The sequence below is a fragment of the Oncorhynchus tshawytscha genome, linkage group LG24 (assembly GCF_018296145.1).
Source record: "Oncorhynchus tshawytscha isolate Ot180627B linkage group LG24, Otsh_v2.0, whole genome shotgun sequence".
NCBI classification, from domain to species: Eukaryota; Metazoa; Chordata; class Actinopteri; order Salmoniformes; family Salmonidae; genus Oncorhynchus; species Oncorhynchus tshawytscha.
This window is the reverse complement of record NC_056452.1, coordinates 17,027,353-17,050,054: the sequence shown is the minus strand read 5'-3', so window position 1 is coordinate 17,050,054 and position 22,702 is coordinate 17,027,353.

The following is a 22,702-nucleotide window of genomic DNA, read 5'->3' as shown; positions in this document are numbered from 1 at the left end:
TGTCTGGTGGTCAAGGCAAGAGCGTGAAAACAGTCTGGACAAAACTTCCCTCTTTCTCGCTCGGCCTCTCTCTCCCCAGTTAATGTCACCTCTCCCAACTCTTACTGACACCTACCTATGAGCCCCCTCTCTTTCCATTTACTGTAACCAGCATCCTCATCCACTGAGCACCGACCAACACGGGACATCCATGGACGTTATAAGGTAGGTGAAATTTGATCAATCCACCTTGGCCTTGATGTTAACGGAACAGACTGAACCATATGAACCTATCGTAGACATATTTTTCACAAGGTTGGATAGCACTGTACAAGGAGTAGAATACAGTCCAATACAATACACTAATAGAGTACAGTACAATAGGATAAAGAAAAGTAGAATATAGTATAGTGTATTGTACTATACTGAACTCTACTTTACTGTACTGAAGTCTATTGTGCTGTACTGTACTCTGTATAGTACTGTATTGAATCTCTACTGTATTATACTGAAGTCTACTGTGCTGTACTCTGTATAGTACTGTACTCTACTGAACTCTACTTTACTGTACTGTACTGAAGTCTACTGTGCTGTACTGTACTCTACTGCACTCTACTCTACCCTACTATGCTCTGCTCTACTGGGATGTCAAAACTGGCGAAACATAAGGTGAATGACATTCATATCTATAATTATGTATTTCTGTATAATACGGATCAGGGACCCATGATGTCATTATGTTACCGTAACTCTGTTACTGGTTGTAAATCCACTTCACTTACTGTAGTTCAATAACCAAAAGAGATGTGTTCAAACTCAAGGTGTCATGTCACAGCTGACACCCCATTCTTTCTGCAGACATCTTTGAATTTAATTAGGAGATGATATTTAACAGAGTTTTTTGAAAATGTGGTCATTTAAAAACCTGAGGGAGATTTTACTGTTAATCCGTTACCACCGTTTGCATCTGCACAGTTCTTCCACTGAAATAGTGTTTGTACATTTTTCACTACAAATTGTTCAAAGTAGTCCTTGTGCATAGAGTTGGTTTGTTAAACTTGAAATGGTATGGTTTGTTAAACTTTAAAATCAATGGTTTCCTGTAGTCCGCAATCAGTTCTTTGGTCTTACTAACTTCGAGGGAGAGGTTGTTATCCTGACACCACACTGCCAGGTCTCTGACCTCCTCCCTATAGGCTGTCTTATCGCCGATGGTGATCAGGCCTACCACCATAGTGTCGTAAGCAATCTTGATGATGGCTTTGGAGTCGTGCGAGGCCACACAGTCATGGGTGAACAGGGAGTAAAGGAGGGGAATAAGCACACACCCCTGAGGGGCTCCCGTGTTGATTGTCAGTGTGATGGAGGTATTGTTGCCTACCTTCCCCACGTGCGGCCATCTCATCAGGAAGTCCAGGATCCAGTTGCAGAGGGAGGTGTTAAGATGGCGCCGACAGACATGGCAGCTCTGCTTCTAGCTCCTAAGCAATTTTGCAGTATTTCATTTTTGTGTGTTATTTCTTACACTATTAGCCCACCACAAGGTGAGTCCAAAAATGTCATATATGCTGCTGCATAAATTATGTAATATTCCAGGGAGATATGTATACTGTAGCAAAGAAAGTAATAGTAAGTGTGTGTTGTGTAGTAAGCTGTTAGTAGCCCATGTGCCTCACCTTAATAATTTGGTCTGTTTTAACCTCTTAATTTCGCCTAACGTGCACATGTAGCCTATAACCTGTTTTTGAGAATTATCATCATAAAATATTGTAAGAGCTTTCATTGTCTGCTTAAATTCCCCCTTTTATATATCCTACGGTTCTGACTTGGTGTAGAGGGGAAATACTGTGAGAGCAGCCCATGTTCTGCATTCTGTAGCTGTACATTTCAAAGTGCTGAACATCCGTCTTAGCTCGCTCATTGATGTCATGATCAAAATTACAGAATGCCTCTTATCCACTCATCGTTCCCTTATGCCATAGTTTGTACATCTCAATTGTCAGAAGAAACCAATTTTGTTTAAAAACCTCTCAAGTCTAGCGGTCCCGCTAGCAGGTCAACTTCCGGTGAAACTGGAGGGCGCGCAATTCAAATAAATAATCATAAACATTTTGAATATTAAACATTTAGGTACATACAAGTGTCTTATATCGATTGAAAGCTTAAATTCTTGTTAATCTAACTGCACTGTCTGATTTACAGTAGACATTACAGTGAAAGCATGCCATGCTATTGTTTAAGGATGGCGCCCCACTTCAAAATATTTTTCCACCGGCACAGGTTTCATAAATTCACAAATAGGGATTAAATATTCACTTACTTTTTGAAAATCATCCTCTGATTTGTCATCCAAAGGGTCCCAGCTATAACATGTGGTGTCATTTTGTTAGATAAAATCCTTCTTTATATCCCAAAAAGTCTGTTTATTTGGCTCCATCGATTTGAGTAATCTATTCGTTCAACGTGCAAAATTCTACGGCTAAACATTGGTAAAACAAGTCAAAATACATTTCTATTGACTCCTCAGATACCTTAAAATGTAATCAAACTAATATGTTTCATATGAAAGAAGTATGTTGAATAGGAAAGCGATATTAGCAGGTGCATCTTATCTTCATTGCACGCACATACACACATTTCCAAGACTGTGTCCCTGTAGTAAAACTCATTATTCTTACTCGTTTTGGAAGAAACAAGCCTGAAACCTTGAAAATAGAGGGCTGACACCCAGTGGAAGCCATAGGAATTGCGTTCTGAGAGCTAGATTTAATTATATCCCTATACTTTCCATTGTAAGAGCATGGGCTCTCAAAAAACAAAATCTGGTTGGTTTTTCTTTGGATTTTCCCCTACCATATTTATTGTGTTATAGTCTCATACATTATTTTAAAATTTCTACAAACTTTCAAGAGTTTTCTTTCCAATGTTACCAATTATATGCATATCCTGGCTTTAGGGCCTGAGCAACAGGCAGTTTACTTTGGGCATGTCAGTCAGGCGGAAATTGAGAAAAAAGGACCCTAGCCTGAAGAAGTTGTTAAGCAAGTCAGCCATAACAGCTTTGTTTTTAAAAAAAGGCAGTAAACAAGGCTGAATTAACTGTTTCGCTGCCAGACAAGGCTCCGCTGATAGCCAGGTGTAGCAGTGGTAAGGATTCACTCCATTGTGCTGTAAAGTAAGCTCTGCTGTTGGGACAGCTTTATGTAGGCCCTAACAGGTTGTGGGCACCGCTTGTCACAGTTATAGTGCAATTAATGTATTGTTTAGTGTTGTGATGTGTAGTGGCTTTGCTGGCATGCTGTCACGCCCTGACCTTAGAGAGCTTTTATGTCTCTATTTTGGTTTGGTTAGGGTGTGATTTTGGTGGGCATTCTATGTTATTTTTTCTATGTTTTGTATTTCTTTGTTTTGGCCAGGTATGGTTCTCAATCAGGGACAGCTGACTATCGTTGTCTCTGATTGGGAACCATACTTAGGTAGCTTTTTCCCACCTATGTTTTGTGGGTAGTTATTTTCTGTTTGGTGTTTTCTGCACCTGACAGGTCTGTTTCGGTTTCGTTTATTCTCTTTGTTATTTTGTTATAGTGTTCAGTTTAAATAAAAAGCATGAACACTTACCACGCTGCGCTTTGGTCCGATTCCTCTTCTTCAGACGACGACACCCATTACACATGCATCTCAAATATATTTTTTGAGTTTGCCCCACCAAGATTTACATGCTAAAATCGCCACTGGTTAATACATACAGTTAGAAATAACTTTTGGATATCAGAGTGGCGGTAACTCACCAGCATTACGACCAAGAAATACGCCCCCCCGGGGCAATTGAACTTATCCCAGAGGCTGCTCCAAAATGCCGCCGGCGGAGAAGAGGTATTCGGAGTGGACTTCTAGTCCGACTCAGGAGATGGGCACACCATCCACCGCTTCCGAGTATATTGTCTCTGGACAGTAAAGTAGACGAGCTCAGGGCGAGGATCTCCTTCCAGAGAGACAACAGAGACTGTAACATACTCTGTTTCACGGAAACATGGCTCTCTCCGGATATACTGTCCCCGTCCATACAGCCATCTGGGTTCTCAGTACACCACGCAGACAGAAATAATAATGTTTCATGATTAACCTCTCATGGTGTGACTGTGATAACGTACAGAAACTCAAGTCCTTTTGTTCACCCGACCTAGAATACCTCACAATTAAATGCCGACCATACTACTTCCCAAGAGAATTCTCTTCTGTTATAGTCACAGCCGTGTATATTTCCCCTCAAGCCGATACCACAACGGCCCTTAAGGTACTGTAATTACTTACATTTATCACAAAATTACAAGGATTAGTATTGTTAGAATAATAATTTGATTAATTAAATTAACAAAGATATAGGCCTACTCAATAACACAACAATAACTATTCTAGTGGTGTTGAGTAGTAGCCTAGAAAGCTAAATTAGAAAAGCAGGATTGTCTTTTTTCTCCCTTTTTAACATTACAATTAACAATGGAAAATTGGTAACTCTGTCTTCATCGGTTTCTTTCTGTGTAAGCATTTTCCAAACCTGGAGTCTGAGCCCTTGTGGAAATCTGCGTTACAGAAGAAGAATATCGTTATGACAATTTACAATACCCAACACTAATAATCACAATCATGATTTCTATAGTTAAGGCCTGCTACCTAACCTTGTTGTGTTTTCCAGCTAGCAATAATAGTGCTTTCTAAGACAAATAAATTAGCTAGTGTTTAGCTACATTGAAAAGGAACTAACGTTACTCATAGTGTGTCAACACAAGTAGCTAGCTAGTTAATAATATTAACATGCTGAGTGTCTCACGTAACATCCTTGGGGTATCGATATCTTGAGAACAAGGTTCAGGAAAGATTAGACCATCAAGCCAGCTAGCTAGCGAGTAACAACCATAGCATAGCTATTTGCCAGCTTTAGGTAGCTAGCTAGTCAAGGTTAGAAAACGAGTTAGCTAGCTAGCATGCAAGCTAATCCCCAAAAACTCAACAGATCACATCGAAAGTCTATTCTGTAGTAGATGGTAACTAGCTAGCTCGTCTAGTTGGTAGGCCTAACAAAAACGCCAGAGAAGCTACAGTTAGCCTTGTGTTGGCTAGCTAGTTATCTAGTTGACAAAGGTGCTAAATTGTCCAGCAGAATTCATGTATACAAAAAGGCTAAACAAACTGCATGGGAAAACTTACTTTCTATCTCTTGTGTTGACGTTTATGTCTTATCTACAATATTTTGTTACTTTCACTGCAATGTCTCATGTCTGAATTCTGCAAGCTGACCTTCTTCTCCACACGTTCTTTGCGCAATGTCAGATGGCATCAGTGTCAACAAATGTGGGCCCGTTCAAGATTGTCGATATTTTGAGTGTGTTAGATAGATGGGTAGATCTTGACATCATGCTTTAATTCCTTGAATAAATCAATAATTTCATCAATGCATCCCATCCAAAAGTGAGAATGTTCCTCAAAAGTGAAACCCTTGCAAGGTTACATTGTGGCATAAGAGATTGTCTTATGATCATTTTAAGTGCATTTATAAACCATTATTCAACCAACCTTAATAGGCTTACAATTTGTCAAGCACAAATGACTATCTTACAATTTTAATCATAACTGTTTATTCATTTGTCTAAAAATGTTTAATTGATGGTTAAAGTAATTGACCCATTGCACCGTTAACTGATTTAACAATTTCAAGGATTTTTTTTATGTGAACCATTTGTGAACTCGTTTTTGCCATTGGACCTGGGCATCAGACTCCAGAGTCCTTTATTGAGTTGTGTTAATGAGGTGGTCTATTTTCAATTGGCTAACACTTATAACATGGTTAGTGCAGGCTGAAATATACAGGCTGAAACATGGTGCATTTGGGATATATGGTTGGGATGCTATCGGACAACTTTAACATGTGTAATGAGCATGGTAACAAGCATTCGTTGTTACACCACTGTAATTACAGACTGCAATTACCACCCGTTACATGTTGTTATTACAGTGTAACTATGTATTTTACAATGAATTACAATACTTGTTACAGTGTTGTTACAGTGTAATTACACTGTAATAAGGACCCCTTAAAATACTATAGGCACGCGCATACTGAGATGGCATCATCTATTGCACAATTGGGTTGTTCCCTAACATTTGTTATAGAGCCCGCCTCCTTATCTGACTATTAGCTGATGTCAAACACACATGGGTCTGAAAAGACGATTCTCTTACTCAACAGCATGCAGCGAACTTGTATTAGATGAAAATACGAAATTGTATTTCATATTCGTAAAGTAAAGTATACCATAAAATGGTATCTTTTCACATACATAATCAGCATGCAATTTAGAATGGAAGTACGGGTATTCAGATACGGCCACTATCACCTCGGAAAATATTTACTGGCTTTAACATGCACCGTACAGTACCTTGTACAATACAACAAAAGCCTGAGGAGATTACAAAGCAAGATTTAGACAAAGTTTAAAAAAAATCTGATTTCACTTACGGAGTTTGTTGATATCTGGGCTGGTTTTGCATAACAGGAAGGAATAACTCACACGAAAACCATCCTTTGCATAAGTGTCATTAAATAAGCAGCAGCAGTATGAATCTGTTATTATACAGTTGTCACAGTTATACATATTACACAGTTACCACCCTGTTATTCCACCATCTTCCAATATCAATCCTATTACTGCTCCCACTTTCAATGCACTCGGGTCACTTTAGCATGGAGAGATATAATTTACTCTTAACCATAATCTGATACTTTAGCTACTTACAAAGCACAAGTTTCTTTACACTTTGTTACTGCCCTCTTTAGTTTAGAGCGGTAGCTATTTTGTAACTTCAGTCTATGATAGCAACAGACAGTATACCAGACAGGAGATAATTAGAGAGACACAGTGTTCACCCTACCGTGAGTGTTGGAGCAGACAAGAGAGACATTTTAAAGGAGATTAGTGCTGACATTTTCCGTGTCTCTATGTGCGAGCGATCACACCGGCACCGCTGTGTGAGGGAGGCCCTTTGTCACTTGTACGACTCAGTGGGAGAGGGAACAAGAGATGTGATGACACCCAACCACTTGAAACAGATCAAAACCCAAACCACTAAGTCAGGATGCTCAAATTAACAATGCAGCTTCTCGTTAAACTCTGCTTCCTGACTTCCTCCCAGTGCCTCTGAACGTTATACAATCTAAACAGACATATTCACATCTATGTATATCGTGAGTAGAATGAATCTGATGTAATTAGTTTCCTTTGAATCAGAATTTTGCTCATTGAAAACAAATCGCAACTTACAACATTTCCTCTCAACACCACACTAAGCCAGTAGTAAAAAATATCACCTCCCAAAATATTATGCTCCAATATTAGAGCTATCGCTATAGAGAACCGTTCCATTCATATAAAAGGAACCGAGACGAGAGGGCGCTATCAGCAGAGGAGGGCCCGTGGTTAACCATGAGAGGGCCCCTTACAATAATAATCCAGCGCTATTGTCAAGCTGTAGAGAGCTGTTAAAAATGTATTTGGGCTGTTCAACAGTCAATAACACATTCCCTAGGGGCCTGCGGTTTTCCACTGCGCTCCTCAGTCATGTGTTAAACCTTGAACCCCCCCCCCCCACACACACACTCAGCAGTGAAGGACTAAGTGTTATTGACTACTTACAGAGCTTAATGTTTCTCCCCGGCCTCCCCCTGGGCTATCCCTCCTCCTGATTTATCTGTGTCCGCCATGTTGCGGATGGATGAGATGGTGTTTAAATTAAGAATAACGGAACGAACAGCTTGAAAACCTTATAGACTGACAGGGACTTTACAGGGATAGGTGCTGGAGCTATTTGTTGCTGATAGTAAAATAAGAATCTGTTGGTTGTGTAGTAAAATAACAGTCTGTTGGTTGTGTATCTACCTTCCATTTCAGATTATTCACATGTAGGACTGATGCCTCCCACTGGGCACACACTGGTTGAATCATGTAATTTAACTGTTTCCATGTAATTTAACTGAAATTACATTGAACCAACGTGGAATAGAATTGAATTGACCATCTGTGCCCAGTGGGTTGCTTAGTACTGGCTTGCAAATGGTCTAAGTTTAAGCATACATTGTTGCAATATACAGTGCGTTCGGAAAGTATTCAGACCCCTTAACTTTTTCCACATTTTGTTACGTTGCAGCCTTATTTTAAAATGGATTTAAAAGTTTTTTCATCTCATCAATCTACACACAATACCCCACAAAGACTAGATGGCTAACTAAGATGGCATAGCAGTGGGGATGTCTGTTTTGATTGTCTGGTCCCGTCCCTTGTATATATCTTCTTTCTTCGTATATATTTCGTATATATTTGTATTTTTTTTTAAATCTCATTTTCCATCTACGTACTGAACATACTCTCCTGCAACCCGCCTCACCCAATGTGGTATGGATCTACTATTTTTACACTTTTGAACTGGAAACCCCTTTAGCAGCTAGCCAGCTAACTAGCTAGTAGCTAGTAGTCAGTTAGCCACTGCTAGCGGTCATCACCGTTAACCCGGACTGTCAGCCCCAGCCCAGGCAACTCCTGCCAGCCTACACAGCGTGATGTCTACCCAGAGCATATCGAACTGCTTTTCTCTACCACATCTCCGGATTCCTACCGCAAGCTCTAAACCTTTACTCCGGATCATATCCGAGTGGCTACTCCTGTCTAACGTCTCTGTTTATTATTATTTTTTTATTTATTTCACCTTTATTTAACCTGTTGCGACGAGCAATCCCGTATCTGGGATCTTAAGTATAGCCTCAAGCTCATTAGCATAACACAACGTTAACTATTCATGAAAATCGCAAATGAAATGAAATAAATATATTGGCTCTCAAGCTTAGCCTTTTGTTAAAACCTGTTAAGCCTACCCCTTACTTTTTCGAACATTCTGTTAAAAATCGCGCAACATTTCAGCGTCCTGCTACTCATGCCAGGAATATAGTATATGCATATGATTAGTATGTGTGGATAGAAAACACTCTGACGTTTCTAAAACTGGTTAAATCACGGCTGTGACTATAACAGAGCGTGGGTTTCATCGAAAAGCGCAAGAAAAACTGATCACTGAAAACCGGAAAAAATATCAATGCGCCACTTGCATGTATTGTCTATGATAAAGGAAATTAAATGGGGCTGAGATTGCAAGTCCTACAGCTTCCACACGATGTCGCCAGTCTTGTCAATTGCCTGGACGTTGTTTCTTGGTCAAACGAGTAAGAGAGACCCCATTCCTTCCGGTCTCTGACAGGAAGTTTTGGAAGAGAGATTTCCGAACATGATTTGAAGACGTGGAGCTATTGAATACACCACATCGCCCCGTGATCAATTTGATAGATTATTAACGTTTACTAATACCTAAAGTTGGATTACAAAAGTATTTCGAAGTGTTTTGTGAAAGTTTATCGTCAACTTTTTTTATTTTAAAAAATGACGTTGCGTTTTGAAACAGTGTTTTTTTCTGGATCACACAGTTTCCATAGATGGATATTTTGGGTATATATGGACCGATTTAATCGAAAAAAAGACCCAATAGTGATGTTTATGGGACATATAGGAGTGCCAACAAAGAAGCTTGTCAAAGGTAATGATTGTTTTATATTTTATTTCTGCTATTTGTGTAGCGCGGCTACGCTAATTCTTTTGTTTACGTCGCCTTCAGGTATTTCAAGGTGTTGCATGCTATCAGATAATAGCTTCTCATGCTTTCGCCGAAAAGCATTTTAATAATCTGACTTGTTGGCTAGATTCACAACGAGTGAAGCTTTAATTCAGTACCCTGCATGTGTGTTTTAATGAACGTTTGAGTTTTAAGTGTTGAGTGCTATTAGCATTTGGCGTAGCGCATTTGCATTTGCTGATGGCTAGATGGGACGTCTGCGTGTCGGGTGGGCTTAAGAGGCACTGTCATCTCAGATTTTCAAAATATGCTTTTCAACCATAGCAAAACAAGCATTTGTGTAAGAGTATTGATAGCTAGCATAGCATTAAGCCTAGCATTCAGCAGGCAACATTTTCACAAAAACAAGAAAAGCATTCAAATAAAATCATTTACCTTTGAAGAACTTCGGATGTTTTCAATGAGGAGACTCTTAGTTAGATAGCAAATGTTCAGTTTTTCCAAAAATATTATTTGTGTAGGAGAAATCGCTCCGTTTTGTTCATCACGTTTGGCTGCGAAAACCCCCCGAAAATTCAGTCATCAAAACGACAAACTTTTTTCCAAATTAACTCCATAATATCGACAGAAACATGGCAAACGTTGTTTAGAATCAAGCCTCAAGGTGTTTTTCACATATCTATTCGATGATAAGTAATTCGTGGCAGTTTGGTTTCTCCTCTGAATCACATGGGAAAATACATGCAGCTGGAGATTACGCACCAATTTCGACGGAGGACACCAGGCGGACCCCTGGTAAATGTAGTCTCTTGTGGTCAATCTTACAATGATATGCCTACAAATACGTCAGAATGCTGCAGACACCTTGGGGAAACGACAGAAAGTGTAGGCTCATTCCTGGCGCATTCACAGCCATATAAGGAGAAATTGGAACACAGCGCCTCTGAATCTGTCTCACTTCCTGTTTGAAGTTTCATCTTGGTTTCGCCTGTAGCATTAGTTCTGTGGCACTCACAGACAATATCTTTGCAGTTTTGGAAACGTCAGAGTGTTTTCTTTCCAAAGCTGTCAATTATATGCATAGTCGAGCATCTTTTCGTGACAAAATATCTTGTTTAAAATGGGAACCTTTTTTTATCCATAAATTAAAAGAGCGCCCCCTATATCCAAGAAGTTAACCAGGTAGGCTACTTGAGAACAAGTTCTCATTTGCAACTGTGACCTGGCCAAGATAAAGCGTAACAATTCGACACATACAACAACACAGAGTTACACATGGAATAAACAAAACATACAGTCAATAATACAGTAGAACAAAATAAATAAAAAAGTCTATATACAGTGAGTGCAAATTAGGTAAGTTAAGGAAATAAATAGGCCATGGTGGCGAAGTAATTACAATATAGCAACTAAACACTGGAATGGTAGATCGGCAGAGGATGAATGTGCAGGTAGAGATACTGGGGTGCAAAGGAGCAAAATAAATAAATACCAGTATGGGGATGAGGTAGGTGGATAGATGGGCTGTTTACAGATGGGCTATGTACAGGTGCAGTGATCTGTAAGCTGCTCTGACAGCTGGTGCTTAAAGCTAGTGAGGGAGATGTGAGTCTCCAGCTTCAGAGATTTTTGCAATTTGTTCCAGTCATGGGCAGCAGAGAACTGGAAGGAAAGACGACCAAAGGAGGAATTGGCTTTGGGGGTGACCAGTGAGATATACCTATTGGAGCGCGTGCTCTGTCACGAAGCAAGCACCAGTTAGCTTGGAGCTAGCCTCAAACTAGACCCATCGTCCGGCTAGCCAAAGAGATTCCATCAAAAAAGACCTGGGATGGATGGTGCCGGCTCAGCGCTCCTGGTCTCCTGTGCGTCTCTTCGGCCCAGGATATCCTGCGCCGGCTCTGCGCACTGTGTCTCCGGTGCGCCTTCACAGTCCAGTGCATCCTGTGCCAGCGCCCCGCATTTGCCTGGCGAAAGTAAGCATCCAGCCAGGACGGATTGTGCCAGCTCTACGCTCGAGACCTCCAGTGCACCTCCACGGCCCAGTGTATCCGGTACCTGCTCCACGCTCCAGGCTTCCAGTGCATCTCCCCAGTCCAGTGAGACCTGTTCCGGTTCCACATACCAGGCCTCCAGTGTGTCTCCCCAGCCTGGTAAGCCCTGTGGCAGCTCCACGCACCAGGCTTCTAGTACGTCTCCTCAGTCCGGTGAGACCTGTTCCGGCTCCACGTGCGAAGCCTCCAGTGATGATCCATGGCCCGAAGCCTCCAGAGATGATCCATGGCACGAAGCCTCCAGTGATGATACATGGCACGAAGCCTCCAGTGATGATACATGGCACGAAGCCTCCAGTGATGATCCATGGCATGAAGCCTCCAGTGATGATCCATGGCCTGGAGTCTGCAGTGATGATCCATGGCACGAAGCCTGCAGTGATGATCCAGGGAAAGGAGCCTCCAGCGACGGTCCCCAGTCCGGAGCCTCCAGCGACGGTTCCCAGTCCAGAGCCTTCAGCGAGGGTCCCCAGTCCAGAGCCTTCAGCGAGGGTTCCCAGTCCAGAGCCTCTGGCGATGATCTACGGTCCGGAGGTCCCGGCAATGATCTCTGCACCAGAGGCGCCACCGAAGTGGGGTGAGTGTGGTTCCCATTCAGAGGCAGCTGTCTATCATTGTCTCTGATTGGGGATCATACTTAGGCAGACCTTTTTGCCACTATTAGATTGTGGGATCTTGTTTTCTGTTTAGTGTCTATACCTGACAGAACTGTGGACTTTCGTTTTCACTTTTGTTATAAAAATCATGAACACTTTCCACGCTGCGCTTTGGCCACTCCTCTCGACGAGAGCCGTAACACTGTGCCCAAACAATTCGAGCTTCTACTTTTAAAAATCCACCTTTCCAGAAACAAGTCTCTCACTGTTGCCGGTTGTTTTAGACCCCCCTCATCCCCAGTTGTGCCCTGAACACCATATGGGAATTGAATGCCCCCCATCTATCTTCAGAGTTCGTACTGTTAGGTGACGTAAACTGGGACATGCTTAACACCCCGGTCGTCCTACAATCTAAGCTAGATGACCTCAATCTCACACAAATCATCAAGGAACCTACCAGGTACAACCCTAAATCTGTAACCATGGTCACCCTCTTAGATATCATACTGACCAACATGCCATCCAAATACACCTCTGCTGTCTTCAATCAGGATCTCAGCGATCACTGCCTCATTGCCTGCGTGCGTACTGGGTCCACAATCAAACGATCACCCCCATCACTGTCAAACGCTCCCTAAAACCCTTCAGTGAGCAGGCCTTTCTAATCGACCTGGCCCTGGTATCCTGGAAGGATATTGACCTCATCCCGTCAGTAGAGGATGTCTGGTTGCTCTTCAAAAGTGCTTTCCTCTCCATCTTAAATAAGCATGCACCATTCAAAAAATGTGGAACTAAGAACAGATAACGCCCTCGTTCACCCCAGACTTGACTGCCCTTGACCAGCACAAAAACATCCTGTAGTGTTCTGCATTAGCACCGAATAGCCCCCGCGATATGCAACTTTTCAGGGAAGTCATGAACCAATATACTCAGTCAGTTGGGTAAGCTAAGGCTATTTTTTTCAACCAGAAATTTGCATCCTGTAGCACTAATTCCAAAAGGTTTTTGGACACTGTAAAGTCCATGGAGAATAAGAGTACCTCCTCCCAGCTGCCCACTGCACTGATGATAGGAAACACTGTCACCACCGATAAATCTATGATAATCGATCATTTCAATAAGCATTTTCCATGGTGGGCCATGCCATCCACCTGGCTACCCCTACCCTGGCCAACATCTCAGCACCCCCTGCAGCAACTTGCCCCAGCTCTTGCTGCCACCCACCACTGCGAGCTGTATGCTCTCATTGGCTGGCCCTCACTACATATCTATCGCCAAACCCACTGGCTCCAGGTCATCTATAAGTCTTTGCTAGGTAAATCCCCCCCTTATCTCAGCTCACTGGCCACCCGTAGCACGCACTCCAGCAGGTATATTGCACGGGTCATCCCCAAAGCTAACACTTACTTTGGCCGCCTTTCCTTACAGTTCTCTGCTGCCAATGACTGGAACAAATTGCAAAAATCTCTGAAACTGGAGTCTTATATTTCCCTCTCTAACTTTAAGCATCAGCTGTCTGAGCAGCTCACCGATCACTGTATCTGTACACATCTGTAAATAGCACATCCAACTGCCTCATCCCCATATTATTACTTACCGTCTTGCTCTTTTGCACCCCAGTATCTCTACTTGCACATCATCATCTGCACAGCTATCACTCCAGTATTAATGATAAATTGTAATTATTTTTGCCTCTATGGCCTATTCATTGCCTACCTCCCTACTCTTCAACATTTGCACACACTGTACATTTTCTCTTTTTCTTTTCTTTTGTCTTATTGACTCTACGATTGTTTATGTGTAACTCCGTGTTGTTGTTTTTGTCAAACTGCTTTGCTTTATCTTGGCCAGGTTGCAGTTGTAAATGAGAACTTGTTCTCAACTGGCCTACCTGGTTAAATAAAGGTAAAAAAAATGTATTAAAAAAAGGCTAAACTTGTCAAGAAGCCACTCCTGCGTTGTCTTGGCTATGGGTCGTTGTCCTGTTGGAAGGTGAACCTTAGAGTCGTTATCCTGTTGGAAGGTGAACCTTTTCCCCAGTCTGATGTCCTGAGTGCTCTGGAGCAGGTTTTCATCAAGGATCTCTCTGTACATTGTTCCGGTTATCTTTCCCTCGATCCTGACTAGTCTCCCAATCCCTGCCATTGAAAAACATCCCCACAGCATGATGCTGCCACCACCATGCTTCACCGTAGAGATGGTGCCAGGTTTCCTACAGATGTGACTCTTGGCATACAGGCCAAAGAGTTCAATCTTGGTTTCATCAGACCAGAAAATATTGTTTATCATGGTCTGAGAGTCCTTTAGGTGCCTTTTGGCAAACTCCAAGAAGGGCTGTCAAATCACAGCAAATCAAATTGTATTTGTCACATACTCCGAATACAACAGATTTAGACCTTACAATGAAATGCTTACTAACATGCCCTCAACCAACAATCCAGTTCAAGAAATAGAGTTAATCAAATATTTACTAAATAAACTAAAGTAAAAAGGTAACACAATAAATGTACATAACAATAACGAGGCTATATACAGGGGGTACCGGTACCGAGTGTTAATCGAGGTAATTTGTAAAGTGACAATGCATAGATAATAAACAACGAAGTAGCAGCTGTGTAAAAACAAAGGGGTGGGGGGTTTAATGTAAACGTTCCGGGTGGCCATTTGATTAGTTTAGTTGTTCAGCAGTCTTATGGCTTGGGGGTAGAAGCTGTTTAGGAGCATTTTGGTCCTAGACTTGATGCTCCGCTACCGCTTGCCATGCGGTAGCAGAGAGAACAGTCTATGACTTGGGTGACTGGGGTCTGGGGTCTTTGACAATTGTTTGGGCCTTCCTCTGACACCACCTAGTATAAAGGTCCTGAATGTCAGGAACCTTGGCCCCAGTGATGTACTGGGCCGTACGCACTACCCTCTGTAGCACCTTCAGGTCAGATGCCAAGCAGTTCCCATAGTAGGCTGTAATGAAACCAGTCAGGATGCTCTCGATGGTGCAGCTGTATAACTTTTTGAGGATCTGGGGACCCATGCCAAATCTTTTTTGTCTCCTGAGGGCAAAAAAGTGTTGTCGTGCCCTCTTCACAACTGTCTTGGTGTGTTTGGACCATGATAGTTTGTTGGTGATGTGGACACCAAAGAACTTGAAACTCTCGACCTGCTCTACTTCAATTTTTATTTTATTTTACCTTTATTTAACTAGGCGATGTTAATGGGGGCCTGCACGGCCCTCCTTTTCCTATAATCCATAATCAACTCCTTTGTCTTGCTCACATTGAGAGAGAGGTTGTTGTACTGGCACCACACTGCCAGGTCTATGACCTTCTCCCTAAAGACTGTCTCATCAATGTCAGTGATCAGGCCTACCACGGTTGTGTCATCAGCAAACTTAATGATGGCATTGGAGTCGTGCTTGACCAAGTAGTCGTGGGTGAACAGGGAGTACTAGAGGGAACTAAGCACGCACCCCTGAGGGGCCCCAGTGTTAAGGATCAGTGTGGCAGTGTTGTTGCCTACACTTACCACCTGGGGGCGGCCCCTAAGGAAGTCCAGGATCCAGTTGCAGAGGGAGGTGTTTAGTACCAGGGTCCTTAGCTTAGTGACAAGCTTTGTGGGCACTATCATCTGGGCTGTAGTTAATGAACAGCATTCTCACATCGGTGTTCCTTTTGTCCTAGGGGTCTAGGGTTTCCAGCATGATGGTGTTGATGTGAGTCATGACCAGCCTTTCAAAGCACTTCATGGCTAGCAATGTGAGTGCCACGGGGCCGGTAATCATTTATGCCGGTTACCTTCACTATCTTGGGCACAGTGACTATGGTGGTCTGTTTGAAACATGTAGGTATTACAGACTCGGCCAGGGAGAGGTTGAAAATGTCAGTGAAGACACTTGCCAGTTGGTCCATGCATGCTTCGAGTACACGTCCTGGTAATCCATCTGGCCCCGCGGCTTTGTGAATGTTGACCTGATTAAAGGTCGTCCGGAACAGCTGGTGCTCTCATGCATGCTTCAGTGTTGCTTGCCTCAAAGCGAGCATAACAGTCATTTCGGTCTGGTAGGCTCACGTCACTGGGCAGCTCGCGGCTGGGTTTCCCTTTGTAATCCGTAATAGTTTTCAAGCCCTGCCACATCCGACGAGCGTCAGAGCCGATGTAGTAGGATTCAATCTTAGTCCTGTATTGACGCTTTGCCTGTTTGATGGTTTGTCTGAGGGCGTAGCGGGATTTCTTATAAGTGTCCGGAATAGTGTCCCGATTAGTGTCCCGCTTTCCCGCATGAAAGCGGAAAATCTAGCTTTTAGCTCAGTGTGAATATTGCCTGTAATCCATGGCTTCTGGTTGGGAAATGTACGTACGGTCACTGTTGGGACAATGTTGTCGATGCACTTATTGATGAAGCCGGTGAATATGACTTATAAATGCCTCATTAGATTAGTTAAACTGTTACACTCCATGAGAACCCAGAATATAAACTTGTTTTTCTCCAATGTTTGTAAACATTTATTTAACTAAGCAAGTCAGATAAGAACAAATTCTTATATACAATGACGGCCTACACCAGCCAAATCCGGACGACGCTGGGCCAATTGTGCACCACCCTATGGGACTCTCAATCACGGCTGGTTGTGATACATCCAGGATTTGAACCAGGGTGTCTGTAGTGACGCCTCTAGTACTGAGATGCAGTGCCTTAGACCGCTGTGCCACTTGGGAGGTAATATATGCCGTATACAATAAATGCACTGATCTACCAGGCACTGTTGTACAGTAACTACTGCCATTATCATTCATTACAAATCAGTCTCAGCAAAGTCCACTTCGTGCTATTGTAATTCCTCTTGAAAAAGACGTTCCATATCTCACCAACAAACACAGTGAGGCAACAGCCAGCAATAGCCACGAAATTCCCTTGAACAAACTTGGCTGAAGTGCTCTGTTTTACCCCCCCCCCCCCGCAATTATTTTCTAAAGTAAAAAGCAAAACTGCTCCCCGATGTCGCTCTCCTAACAGCATTGTTAACTCTAATAACATATTACAGAGTTAATTGCCTGGATCATTATAGAATTAGAGTCAGATTTATGTGGATAAAGTGTTTGGCGAGTAGATTAACATTTGTTTGTGTAGGGCAGCCTTGGAAACAAAACATGCATACATTGTGTGGTACAATTGTATTCTCATGGAGGAGAGACCACATACACTCATGCATTTTACCACTTTCACATAATCAAGGCTACTGGTATTTCACTGGTGATTGTAGTCCATGTCAAAGGATAAAGGTTGTTCACTGACAGTGCAGAGAGATTCTCTCATTTGTCTCCATGCCATTTGAAACAGGCCACTGTACTGTATATCTAAAGTACTATTTTCTACATTGTATAATAATAGTGAAGACATAAAAATGATGAAATAACACATATGGAATCAAGTAAGAAAAAGTGTTAAATCAAAATATATTTTATATTTGAGATTCTTCAAAGTAGCCACCCTTTGCCTTGATGACAGCTTTGCACACTCTTGGCATTCTCCAAATCAGGTTCATGAGGTAGTAGCTTGGAATGCATTTCAATGAACAGGTGTGTCTTGTTTGAAGTTCATTTGTGGAATTTCTGTCCTTCTTAATGCGCTTGAGCCAATCAGTTGTGTTGGGAAAAGGTAGGGGTGGTATACAGAAGATAGCCCCATTTGGTAACAGACCAAATCCATTATATGGCAAGAACAGCTCAAATAAGCAAAGTGAAATGACAGTCCATCATTACTTTAAGACATGAAGGTCAGTCCATCTGGAAAATGTCAAGAACTTTGAACGTTTCTTCAAGTGCAGTCGCAAAAACCATCAAGCGCTATGATGAAATTGGCTCTCGTGAGGACCGCCACAGGAACGGAAGACTCAAAGTTACCTCTGCTGCAGTGGATAAGTTCATTAGAGTTAAAGTGACAGGCACATCTCAACATCAACTGTTCAGAGGAGACTGTGTGAATCAGGCCTTCATGGTCTAATTGCTGCAAAGCAACCACTACTAAAGGACACCAATAATAAGAAGAGACTTGCTTGGGCCAAGAAACATGGACATTAGACTGGTGAAAATATATCCTTTTTTTAGATTTTCGGTTCCAACCATCGTGTTTTTGTGAGAAGCAGAGTAGGTGATCTCCGCATGTGTGTTTCCCACCGTGAAGCATGGAGGAGGAGGTATGATGGTGTGGGGGTGCTTTGCTGGTGACATTGTCTGTGATTTATTTAGAATTTAAGGCACACTTAACCAGCATAGCTACCACAGCATTCTGCAGTGATACACCATCCCATCTGGTTTGTGCTTAGTGGGACTATCATTTGTTTTTCAACAGGACAATGACCCAAAACACACCTCCAGGCTGTGTAAGGGCTATTTCACCAAGAATGAGAGTGATGGAGCAGGACCAGGACCAGAGATGGAGAAAGTCAGAAGTCAAACCATTTCAAGCTGCTGAAAGTAAAGATGTGTAACTACTACTTTTTAAATGTAAGTCATTTAGCAGACACTGTTAATCAGAGCGACTTACAATTAGTGCATTCATCTTAAGATAGCTGGGGTTGGTCGTCGGAGGCGCCGTAACAGTTATTCATTACGCAATTTAGACGCTTATAAATGAACCTTCTTGTTTTTCTTCAATGTATGTTCTCAAATAAGAATAAGAAGAAAATAAGTATTTTCTGTCACAATGCTTTACTAACAGCTTTACTAACAGCTTTACTAACAGCCAACCTCTGTCACGTTCATTGAATGGAGGAGACCAAGGCACAGCGTGATGTGAACACATTCTTCTATTTATTAACAAAGAACACTTGCACAAACTTTGCAAAACGAACGTGACGCTATATATAAACAAGTGCAGACACAGGCAACTAACCATAGACAATAACCCACGAAATACCAAAGGAATATGGCTGCCTAAATATGGTTCCCAATCAGAGACAACGATAAACAGCTGCCTCTAATTGAGAACCAATCTAGGCAACCATAGACATACATAACACCTAGACTAATAAACACCCATAGACATACAAAACCCCTAGACAGGAACAAACACACATACATCACCCATGTCACACCCTGAACTAACCAAAACAATAAAGAAAACAAAGAATGCTAAGGTCAGGACGTGACACCTTTAGTGTTGCTATGACTCTTACCACCACCGGGACCATCTTAATAGTGAAAACATTCATTTTCAAAGTCTCCTACATGGAAAACAATACTCTGGAAAGGTAATGGCGCCACTGGAACAGGTTGCGGTACACAGTATTTCCCATATTTTGTCCGTACGAGTGGTGGAGATTTATGGTGAGTTAAGACACTGAAGGAGAGAGAGGTTCTTGCACAGAGAGAGTGGGGCTTCAAAGCTTTGCCCACTGGCTGTGTCTTGTGATATTTATTTATTGAGATGATTTTGCCAGAAACCCACTGGCCTCCCCATGCCCTTCCACTCTTTGATATGCTGCTTCATTCTTAGCTCAGTGTCCTCCGAGAAAGAGGGGTCAGGGGTCGCCAAAGAGAACTCCTGAGTAAAACATGGCTCACACACTTACACACAGGGATACACACACACACACAGCCCAGACGATGCACCGGGAGAGAGCAGGACGAGGGGAAATCAGGAATTGATTGTTGTTTAAGGGCCAATGATATGTTTCCTCTACCATGTTGAGGCCTGCACCTCACACCTAAATAACAGATTAGCGCATTGAAACCATTACCATACATACTCAATTAGATCAGCACTCAGTGCTAAAACCCCTACTCTCTGGATGGGGTCTATCCCATAGTGAAGCTCAGTTTAACTTTGTGTGGCGAGGGGGACTCTCTGGATGGGGTCTATCCCATAGTGAAGCTCAGTTTAACTTTGTGTGGCGAGGGGGACAAAAACACCCCCAGGCCTAAATATCGAGGTGTCATGACACACACGCACACTCACACGCAAACACACACACACGTAAATCCTAATCAAAGACAATGGCCAGTGAGTTGATCATATCACCCAGCTCGGGCCCACCCAGCACCTGAGCTGATCGTCACAAAAGTGCTGAACATGACACAATCAAATCAAAGTTCATTGGTCGCGGACACTGTTTTGCAGATGTAATAGGGGGTTTAGGCTCAATTCGTGAGGACATGGACTCTACAAGGTGCTGAAAGCGTTCCACAGGGATCCAACGCCTCCCACAGTTGTGTCAAGTTAAAGGTAAATAAAGGTAAATAAAGGTAAATAAAGTTGGCTGGATGTCCTTTAGGTGGTGGACCATTCCTGATACACACGGGAAACTGTTGAGCGTGAAAAACCCAGCAGCGTTGCAGTTCTTGACACACAACCGGTGCGCCTGGGACCTACAACCATACCCCGTTCAAATACACTTGAATATGTTGTCTTGCCCATTCACCCTCTAAACTGCACACATACACAATTCATGTCTCAGTTGTCTCAAGGCTTAAAAATCCTTCTTTAACCCGTCTCCTCCCCTTCATCTACACTGACATCCAAAGGGATTATAGCTTTCACCTGCATTCACCTGGTCAGTTTATGTCATGGAAAGAGCGGGTGTTCCTAATGTTTTGTACACTCAGTGTACATATGAAGTGGGTAAAACAGTATGTAAACATTATTCAAGTGACCAGTGTTCAATGACTATATACATCAGGGAGCAGTCTCTAAGGTGCACGGTAGAGTACCTGATGGTAACCTGCTAATGCCAGTGGTTGAGGTTCTGGCTTGGAGATAGAAGCTGATGAGTTCACTATGAATGTATTCCCACATCCCACCACAAATCGACCCCAAATCAACCCCAAGGGCTGGGGACTTCTGGTTCCCATTAGGTAACATCATGATTTTATTAGGGGCCTCAGTGTAACACAGCCAGTCTAGGGCCAGGGATGGACCAGGTGTGTTGTGTTTATAGGCACTATAACTTACTGACCTTTCTATAGAAACCACAATATGTAGAGTGGGGTATTTTAAACCATGTCTTCCCTTGGCAACTATTTAAGTCGCCTATACTACACTACACACAAATATAAACACTACATGTAAAGTGTTGGTCCCATGTTTCATGAGCTGAAGTAGAAGATCCCAGAAATGTTTCATATGAACAAAAAGCGTATTTCTCTCAAATTTTTGTCAGTGAGCATTTCTCATTTGCCAAGATAATCCTTGAAATTGTTACATGTTGCGTTTATATTTTTGTTAAGTATATATTATGCACGTGGCATATTGTACGTGATCATGTCACATATTTTATTCAGATAAAGCATCCTCTTCTAGTTATAAAGTACATTTTTATGCATCATTTTCATTATTTACCTCACATGGGTACAGACGTCAATTTAACGTTTATTCCACATTGGTTCAACGCAATTTAATTGAAATGATGTTGGTTCAACCAATGTGTGCCCAGTGGAATATTTGATGTTTTCTTCTCAAAAAAAGTAATTTTACAATAAAATGTCAAGGCTGAATGGAGACTTTCATAAATACATTTGACATTTCCAGGCAATTTGAGTTGTTCTGTATTGGAGCTCTGTGCAAATTGGGGATCATTTCAGTTCATGCACATTAATGAGAGCTAATTTAAGTGGCCTGATATCCTCAAACAAACCTCTACAGTCTAGACTCTGTGGTAAAAAAGAAGAAGAAATACATTGAAGTCCATGCATGCTGATAAAATGTCCTTTTTGGCAGTTGCTAACTCTGAGAAAGTGGTCTCTACCAATGGGACCCATATCGGAATAATCCACAGAGGATTGGATGGGGGGGAGGGTCGGGTCGGGTCGGGAAATGGGGTGTTACTCACTGCACCACAAACCATCATTTGAACCACACGGGACTCCTCCGCTCATCTATTTTTGCGTGACAGATCTCCAACATAATGCATTGTCAAATCCTTCTTTATATGGCGAGTGTGACACTCTCCATATTCAGATTTTCTCTGCCTCGTAAACCAACACGGCGCTACATTCCGCTCGCCCATCAATCAACTCGTCACCCCCTCCTCACCTGTCAATCCATTTGAATATAAGGTGGCGCTCGGATGGCTTCTGCTAATAAGCCGGGGGAAGAATGAGGTCTCACAAACCAGTTACATGTGTTAGGGGCTGTAATTTTGATTGAGGAATATGAATACCTCCTGCACCAAAGTATGGGACAGCTTTTTTTCTCCCCTCAACCGGAACTCGTTCAGAGTGACCACAGATAATAGGAAGTGAGATGAATTTGAGACATTTCCTTGAAAAACTATTTTTTTCTAAGCTTCGAAGCCATCTGTTACATTTGCAGTGTGTGTCCTTGTAAAAATGTCTGTGAAGAAAAGTTTGAGAACCTTCAGAGAAATTTCCAAAGAAATGTCTAATGACACCACCATACACACCACATAAGCA